Source organism: Cryptomeria japonica, chromosome 2 (genome assembly GCF_030272615.1).
Source record: "Cryptomeria japonica chromosome 2, Sugi_1.0, whole genome shotgun sequence".
NCBI classification, from domain to species: domain Eukaryota; kingdom Viridiplantae; phylum Streptophyta; class Pinopsida; order Cupressales; family Cupressaceae; genus Cryptomeria; species Cryptomeria japonica.
In genome coordinates this window covers 514,065,581-514,075,631 of record NC_081406.1, presented here as the reverse complement: position 1 = coordinate 514,075,631, position 10,051 = coordinate 514,065,581, and positions in this window count along the sequence as shown.

Below are 10,051 nucleotides of genomic sequence, written 5' to 3'. Positions count from 1 at the left end.
GGGTTTGGAGAAGCAACTTGAGATGGCACTTGAAGATTATGATGTTGAAAGGTTGAAGAAATTAAAGCTACAAGATGAATTGAATTTTTCTAAGGAATTCATTCTTGTCCTACAGGAGAGGCTATCATTTGTTCAAGCTAGGAGGATGGAAATTTTGTGAAATCAGGATGATGAAGAAAAAGATGCACTTAAGGAACATTGTTAGAAATTGAGTTAGGAGAACATGGTTATGAGAAATGAAATGCAAGATATGACTATGACAATGTCTAAAGAGATTGAAGACCAAAATAAAAAGGAAGAAAATCTTGTTGTATCCCTAAAGAACAAATTTGAAGAATGTGGTAGCTTGGTTCATGAGAAAGATATGTTGAGAACTTATTTAGTACAATACCAGAGTAATGAACAAGAGCTTGAGAGACAAATGATAATCCTAAGAGAAGATGTAACTACTGCAAGTGAGTACAAAAAGAAATTCAAGATTAGTTCAGCACAACTAGATGAGTTATTGAAGAGACAAAGGCAGATTGGAGATTCTAGTGGACTTGGATTTGAGCAAGGATAGAGTTCCGGTACTGCTAATGAAGATCAAAACCATAAGTCACTGGTAAGGCAATTTAATGCTTATAAATTTAATGGTAGATATTTTGTTTGCAATAGATTTAGTCACATGGCTAGGAAATGTAGAAACAGAGCAAATCAGAACCCTGATTTTGCTCTTGGTCAATGTTCTAAATGTAATAAGTATGGTCATAAGATAGAAGATTGCAAAATGAATGTTAAATGCTATGCATGTTGAAAATTTGGACCTATGGCTAATCAGTGCAGGTCAAGCAATTACACTAGTTTTAGTAAATCAATTCAAAGGAACAATGTTACATGTTATGCATGTAATGAGGTTGGACATACTGCTAAATTTTGTAGAAGCAAAAATCCACCGATTAGTAATGGAGGATCAAATGAGAAAGGAAAAGAGAAGGTTATTGAAATCTGGCAAGATCATACTCAGAGATGGCTCAAGAAAACTGAAGAACAATTAGCAGATGGGTATACACCAATTACTTATCCAATAGAGGAGGTTACTCCTGCACCGACAAGTAGCTCATCTGGTAACTAAGGTAGATGCCTTAGGGGTAGGCAAAAATAATGAAGATGTTGCATATGCCCCAATAAGAGGTTCTAGAAGATGTTCCAGACATTAGAGATGCTTATCTGGTACGGATATAATTTGTTCGAGATCCGGTATCTTTCATCGAAAGTCATTCATGTCAATGAAATATTACAGTTTTTCTTGGAGGATATAAGGTCGAATTCACTTCATTTTTTATCACCTTACATTCAAAGCGATTAAGAGAGATTCAAAGTGATCAAAGGCAATTTAGTGCGATCAGATATCTTCTTGAGTGATTTCATTGGCATTCTGGACATTCCATAAGTCGAAGATAAAATCATTAGGTGTGTTTTGAGTAGAGTACATGGATAATTTATTTGGTTGGATAGACCTTACAAGATCACCAAGGAAGCCATTAGGAAAATCACTGGTTTAGCACAAGTTGGGCAACGTCTAGATAATAAGGTCTCTAATGATTATGTCAATAAAATCACCAGTGCAACATCTAACAGGAGATCTATGAGAATAAACACTGTTACCAACACAGACATCAGATAAATGTTGAGACATCAGATAAATCACCAGTGCAAGTACCCATAAAACCCTTTCCTTTTCCTTCGATCGAGGTGTCTGTAGTGTCTTTCTTTGATTCCGGTGAAGTAAAGAAACCTTGGTTCTCTCCAAAGAGCTTAACCCATGCCTTGTGGGTCTCCTTTATTATCTCATTTACCCATGCCTTGTGCAAATGTACAGATAAATGTTGAGATGCAAAGCCACGAGTGTAAGTGACAAAGCTATAAAGGATAAATCATCAAAGAAGAAGAAAGGGGAATTTGGCAGGGAACTAGAAGTAGGTCGATCATTATTATCAATTGATACCTCATAGGTTGTAAACAAATACATAACCAAGATGAGTCCTACTAAACTCAAGATGATGGTTGCATAGAAAGTAATGAAGGAAGGATCTATGGACAAAGGGATTATTGATCAGTCTATCCCTATTTTATATAGACTAGTCCCGAAGTGCAAGATTGACAAGGAAGAGAGCCCATCCGGTAAGCCTAAGACAATTAATGAGCACATTTCAAATGATTTTCAATCCTTGCAGCAGATTTCAATAGGCAAGCACTGGAGAGGTTCACACAAGCTAAAAGAGCTGCATTTGATCAAGAGATTGAATCTAAGAAGAAGAAGATTGATGAAAAGATGAAACTGATAGATAATTCTTTGAAGCAGTGTACAAATATATATAGGGTATGTTGTAACACAGATATACTTATAGTTAATGTGGATAAGAAGATTAAGGAGTTTCAGGAGAAAATTGCAAGTATAGCCAATTCTTTTGATGGATTGACTTCATTGACTACATCCATTGATGGTCAAATTTTGGTTTTGGAAGCCCAAATTTTTGTCCTTGAGAAAGAAAAAAACAAAATCATAAGAAGAGCCAGAAGTCTAAGAGGCTTGGTGAGTCCCTGATTGGATTCACTTAGTGTACATAAGAAGGAGTGCATGGATATGGTTGGAAAACCAACACCGACAGAGATAAGTGAGAAAGAATCATTTGCACATATATTAAATAGACTTGTATCTATTTCTAGAACTTTCAAATCTAGTTGGGATACTTATCTTGAGCTATTGGAGAAGGCATATCCGAAAATTTTCAAATTTGTTAAATTCTGGTAAGATATTTTTGGGATATTCATTGTACAGTTTTTTGGATCTTTAAAATTCTTTTTGAAATTTTTATGGCATTGATGTCAAAGGGGGAGGTATATAGATGTGAAAAAGAAAAAAGGGATTTGTATATATTAGGGGGAGATATGGAGACATGGAGTATGGAGTATTTTGCATTGATGAATATTTAGCTAAGGGGGAGCAGACAGGATGAAACCAGCAGATGAAACCATGACCATTTTTCACATGAGTGTTGCCATCAATGCCAAAGGGGGAGATTGTTGGCAATTGACACTCAATTAGTTGGTTTCACTATGTTGTCATTGATGGCAACATGGTATCTTGTTCCGGCTTCATGTTTTGGTTCATTGTGTACTGGCGGGCACTTCATAGACACTATACTGGCACCGGTAGGATAGAAGGATTTCTTTGGTTACTGGCAAAGCAGGCTGACATGGTTTAGAATAAGGTTATCGGTATTGGAGGCCAACATCTCCTTGATCCAGAATCAGAAATTATTTTTTATATTCATATATTTATGCTATCTAGTCGATATGTATATTGATATTGTAATTATCTTTGTAAGCCAACATAAGGCATGATAAGTTGTATAGGGTATATAGGTCGGTTGGATTAGATCATTTTGATATCATCATGGTAATGGAAATAAAATGGAGATGTGGATGTGATATGATGTGAAATATATCAGAGAGATTATGTATGTGCAGATATTTATGTAAGGGTTATTCTGGTAAAGGGTTTAGGGTTTCAAACCAGAACAGACAAAGCTTAACCGAAACTGTATTCTAGCATAGAAGATGCTATCTTTTGCAATTCAACACTTCTCTGGATTGTAGTCTGGATTTATATGTAGTCAGTGAGGCTCCTTTTTGTGATTGAGCAGTGTGCTTTAGGCCATAAGCCTTCCTGCAAGTGCAGGCCCCATATATTTTGTAATGTCTCTTCATATAGCCAGTGGATTGATATTGTGGGTCATAAATCCCACCGTTGTTTTTCCTCTTGGAGGTTTTCCACATATAATTATGTGTGTTATGGTTCTCATTTATGTGATTGGCTTATTGGTTACTTTACTTCTTTCTATTCCATATGTACCGGTATACCGGTTGGTGTATGCATATTTTAATAAGGTTAGAATAGAGCATTCTGGTATAAAATTGATTCACTCCCCCCTCTCAGTGTTATTGGATTCCAACATGAAACACTTTCACCAAGTAAACAAGGAGGCGAGATACACCAAGCCCCCAGCAGACTTTAGGATCTTACAACTTCAATGATAAGGTAAAAGGGAAGTTCATGAGAGAGAGGAAGAGAGAACCATGACTAAAAATTAGTAAGATTCTCTTAATATGAACCATGAAAGGAAAAATATGAAAAATTTACAAAGTAAAAGACAAATTTTGCTAATTATTTTTAAGTATGAAGATATGCAAGAGAGAGAATCATTGAGCGGAGTTTATGACCCCATGTTAAAGCGATTGAACATGCCTTATCGGGAGCAATTTATTTAAGGTGGGATACACCCAAAAAGACAAGCACGTTATCACAATAATTTAGCCCCCAAGAGAGGACAAATCAAAGGATAATGACTAGAAAAAACAAAGCACGAGGTGGTTTCACTTAACATTGGAGTCAATATGCTTTTTATGATAAATAATATATATCGTGTGTATATATATGCATAGAATTGTCACCCCCCAAAGATAGGAAACCAACATGGAAGAAGGGCACATGTATATGTTGACAATTTGGAGGAATTGATTATGTGTTGCTTTGATATTTGTCATTGATGTCAACACTAGCTTATTTGGTTGTCTACTGGATTCTGATAGAGTGGTTGGACTTTGATGATGATCAGGAGATTTGTCTTTGGCATGTTTTGATTGGTGGAATTGGTTTGGTTCTCTTATTCATGTGATTCAAATGCATGTCACATTCAGTTGGTTCAGGATTTGATGATCTAGAAGCTATCATATGTTCTAGTAAGTCTTTTGGTTACCAGTAATGGTTTTATCGGTAGAGCTTCATTGAAGATCTTTTGATGGATTTGATATGTGGTGCTAGTTTGGTTTATAGAAGGTTATCAAGATGCGGATGGTTATCATGTTAGTGTTCCAGTTGTTTGGTGGTATTGCATTTGGCTTATGGCAACCTATTTTAGGTTTGGTGCTATTTTGTCTTAGGTTATGGACCAGTTCATAGTAAGAGAATGCTCCCGATGGTGGATAGTAAGTTGGTTCTCTTACTATGAACCTTACTAATTATGTCTTAGGTTATGGTGGATAGGATGCTCCCGATGCATTTCCAGTTGGATTTATTGTTTGGTTTTGTTGTTTTGGTCTTAGGCCGACTTGTGTTATCATTGGTTTCCAGGTTTATGTTACAATGGATTTATTGTATTATCTTTTAGGTGGCCAACCTAATTGTTTAGGTCCCAGGTTGGTATAAATATGATGTAAGATCTCTTTGTACATTGTGGTTGTGGGTTTCTGTGTGCGAAGAAAATTTTAATCATATGTAGAGGTTTTTGGTTGATAATAGGTGATCGAATTGGGTTTGTATAATAGGTTTAAGACCTCTGGTATTGAGCTTAACTGGAACTGTACTCAGGAATAGGAGATGCTATTCTTACAGTTCATTCTTATTTTTGGATTGTCGTCAGGATATCTTTTATAGTCAGTGAGGCTCCTTTGTGATGAGCAATGGCTCTAGGCTATTAGCCTTTCTGCATGTGCAGGGCCCTTATTGTAATCAAATACTTACTACAAAAGTATCATCTGACTGTCGGTAGGCTTCCCACCATGGTTTTTCCCTTTACCAGGTTTTCCACATACAAACCTTGGTGTTATGTGTTGTGGATGCATGGTATTTTGTTTATTATTTATGTTTGTGATTAATTGATATATCTGCTATTCTGGTAAAAGGTTTTAAATGCTTACAGTTTCATAATATGTTAACAACTGATTTACCCCCCCTCAGTTGTTCACTAATTATCCTAATAGTTGGTATCAAAGCTTGGTCCTCTCTGCACAATCTTAACTGCTTGAGGAAGATCCTATGGTGAGTAATCATTCAACTTCAATTGCTTACCAGAAGGATATCCCTAGGCTTGAAGGAACAAATTATAGGGTATGGAAGCTTCAGATGGAGACTCATCTGAGATGTCTTAGCAAGGAGATTTGGGAGATCGCTGAGATAGGATATACTCCTTATGATCTGGCATCTATCAACCCTCCTCCAGCAGACTTGGATAAGAACATTGAAAATGACTACAGAGCTAGAGAAGCCTTTTTGAGCACCCTTTCAAATCAGAAAGTAATGGGATTAACGAAAAAATCATCTGCAAAGGCTATATGTTATAAGTTGGAGACTCTGAATGAAGGTGACCCTACTATTAAACTTTCTAAAATTGATGGTTATTGGGTGAGGTATGAGAACATGAGAATGGAGGAAGATGAAAGAATTGTTTCTTTTATGGAAAGAGTCAATGAAATTGTCTTGGGAATTCAATGTTATGGTGGATCTTTGAGCGAAGATGAGATTGTGTCTAAAGTATTGAGAGTGTTGCCACCGACTTACAAAATGATGGCTACTACTATAATGAGTTGAGAATAATGTCTAACACTTTTGTTAACATGGATACTTTGGTTGGAAAGTTATCTTCTTTTGAGCTTGAAGAATTTGGTCCTCAAGGAGCTGCAATGACAGAGTTCATTTTCAAGGCATCTACATCATCAACCGGCAAGAGTGATTGGGAAGCATTATATGTGAAGGAACTAGAGGATATGAAGAAATAAGATGAAGAGCTTGAGAAACTTGAAGCCCTATTTGCTAGAAGAGTACCTAAGGGTCTGATAGGAAGCAAGTATGAAGGAAAATCACCTTTCAAATATTTTCCATGTAATAAGATAGGTCATTTTGCATATAATTGTCCTGAGAGGAATTCCAGATTTGAAGAAAAAGATCGAAGATCTTTCAAGCCTAACCATGAATATCAGAACAAGCATAAGTACAAAAGGAACAAAGATAAATCATGCTATTATGCTGATGAGGAAGGTGTAATTGATGATTCTGATGATGAACTGACAAAAGATTCAGCTAGTGGATCCGGCAATGGAAAGGAATGGGTATTCTTAGCTATCAAGGAAGATGCTCCAGAACCTATCATTCATAATGAAGAGAAGTCCCTTGTTGCTAAAGTTAAAGACAAGGATGAATGGGTGATAGACAGTGGATGTTCACATTATATGACTGGAGATAAAAGGAAGTTTCTTTCTTTGCAAGAATTTGATGTTGGTCTGGTCAGATTTGGAGATGACAAAGAATGCATGATCGGAGGAAGAGGAACTATATCATTGGATGGCAAGCATAACACTGATAATGTTTATTATGTAGAAGGTTTAAGGAATAATATTTTGAGTGTAGGATAGTTGGTGGATAAGGGATTCCAATTATAGTTCAAGGATGGAAAATGCAAAATCATCAACAGATCTAGATTGGAGATTGCAACTAGTACTCAGACTAGAGGTAAAATCTTTCACTTGAACTCTAGTGAGAAGACATGTTTGATTTCACATATTGATGAGAGTTGGCTATGACATAAGAGGTTGTGTCATGTCAATTTTGATTACATTGTAAAGATCGGTTCAACTAAGGTAGTTAGAGATATACCTAAGATTGTGAAGCCTCATAATCCAATATGTAAGAAATGTCAAATGGGTAAGCAAGTCAAAACTTCTTTTAAGATTATACATGACAAATCTAATGATGTTCTTAATCTTATTCATACTTATTTGTGTGGTCCTTCTAGAATAATAAGTTTTCAGGGTGATATATATTTCAAGCTAATCATTGATGATTATTCTAGAATGATGTGGGTTACTTTTTTGAAGGAGAAATATGAAGCCTTTGAAAAGTTCAAGATATTTAAATTTGTGGTTGAGACAGAGATAGGGTTGAAGATCAAATGCTTAAGATCCAATCAGGGTGGTGAATTCACATCCGGTGAATTTAACAGATATTGTAAGAAACATGGGATAAGGAGACAATTCTCTGCACCCCGAACACCTCAGCAGATTGGTGTTGTGGAAAGAAAGAACATAACTATCCTGGATGCGGTTAGATCTATGATGATGGAAGCTACTATACCTCATGTCTACTAGAGGGAATTTGTAACCACAGTGGTATACACATTCAACAGAGTTCATATCAAAGGAGACACCGGTAAGACACCTTATGACTTATGGTTTCATCATACACCTACAGTTAAGTACTTCAGAATTTTTGGTAGTAAATGCTATATTAAAAGAGATGATTACATTGGAAAATTTGATCCTAGATGTGATGAAGGGATATTTATTGGTTATTCAAATGAAAGCAAAGCATATAGATGTTATAACAAAATATTGCAGAGAATTGTGGAGAGCACTAATGTCAAGGAGGATGAGTAGTACAAAGGTCAAGTCAGAACTTATGAGAGAGAACCGAAAGTGGAAATGGTCATAATTGAACCGGTAACACTTGTACTAGAATAAAATGTTGAACTGATTACTATTGGCATTGTGTTGTTATTGATGTGAACTGGTATGGGATGATAACCGGAAAGTAAGTGTTGGAAACCAGTCTGAAATGTCAATCGATAGGTATGTTCCTAGTGTGCAGATGCAAGTAGGGTGAGACTGATGGAATGGTGGACTCATGAAGATTATTGGTCTACAAACAATAAGGAGATCCACCAGTGAGCATGTATGAACATGGAGAAGACAAACCAACAACGTGAATAGTTGCTAGATCACATGAAGTATGGACACAGAACCAGAAGCATTCCAAGTCAATATGATCTATCGGTAGGGTATATGAACCAGTAAGGTCCTTAACACTGGTCGTGTGTCTTGGTTAGTGAATGAACTAAAACCAACATAGTAGACTGGGTTGAGTTGGATGGTGTCTAAGGATGCCACATAGATTCCATGTGGTAGGCATGTAGTGGCAAGCAAACCGTCCATCGACATGATAGGTGATGAGCAGGTTGACTTTAAATAAGGTACCCATAAATCACGAGTCAATGACAAAAGAAGTGTGGCTTGAGGTGGATCAAGATGCAGAATCTTTTTAGTGAGATAAATCAAGTAGCATAATTCCACCTTTGTGCTCATTGGTCGAAGGAAATAGTTGAGGCATTAATGGTGAATGACAAAGAAAGACCAAAAAACAAATTGTAGGTCGCTAAATATAAAAAGCACATACAAATGTCATCAGAAATGGTGGTTATGGTTTCTCTACTGTAGATCATCAATCGAGGAGATGAGATCCGATTAGATTTTTAATGGATTTACGTGATGGAGAGAAACCCTGACATGCCTAGTTTGAATGTACATTTTGGCGAGAACATTTAAGTATAAATATGTAGACTTAAGACTAAAGTTGATGATGTTTGATGCCTATGAATTTTGATTAACTGAGAGAGTAGAGAGTGATCAGAGAGAGAAGATAAAAGGCATCTGAGTGTTGGAGCTTTCTAATAGAAAGGTTGAACTGGTAGAAGTTTTATCAGAGGTTTTACCGGTAAGGTTAGACCAATTGACAAGCTACCAAATAGAACAACAATTTGGTGAATCGGCAAGGGAGATTCGGGAAGAAAGTTGTTGAGGGTGAAGGGTATGTGAGATAGAATCAGGGAAGAAAAGGTATTAATACAGGAAAAAGAACTGACAGAGAACCAAGAAAAGGAGAATGGATAGAGAAGAGTTAAACCAATGAAGTATTTTGATTGCAAGAGTTGCAAAACTCATTTGTAACAAGACTACAACTATTGTTTTAATTTGATCTATTGTATATCACTGAGTTGAAGCTTAGTGTAGGGGTTGGTGCCCTAAACTTAGGGGTTTGTGCCCTAAACTTTGTAATTAGTGTTCATTGTGAGGTTGGATTGGAGCAAGTTGTCTCCAACAGCATTTCTCAGCGATATTTTTCCCACATTGGGATATCCTCGTATATCTGGTGTTATGTTTTGAGCATATTTTTGTGTTTGCATTTGATCACTTTCCTTATCTCACTGGTATGTCCTTGTGTTTGATTTTCTAACTGGTACCAAGAGTTAGGTTTAAAAGGTTGAGATTATTGGAACCACTGATTCACCCCCCCTCTCAGTGGTACATTGTGTTCAACAATTGGTATCAAAGCCTAGGTTCCTGGTCAGATAATCTTTCTCTAGTTTGGGTAGATTTTGGTTTTTAACACAATGGCAAT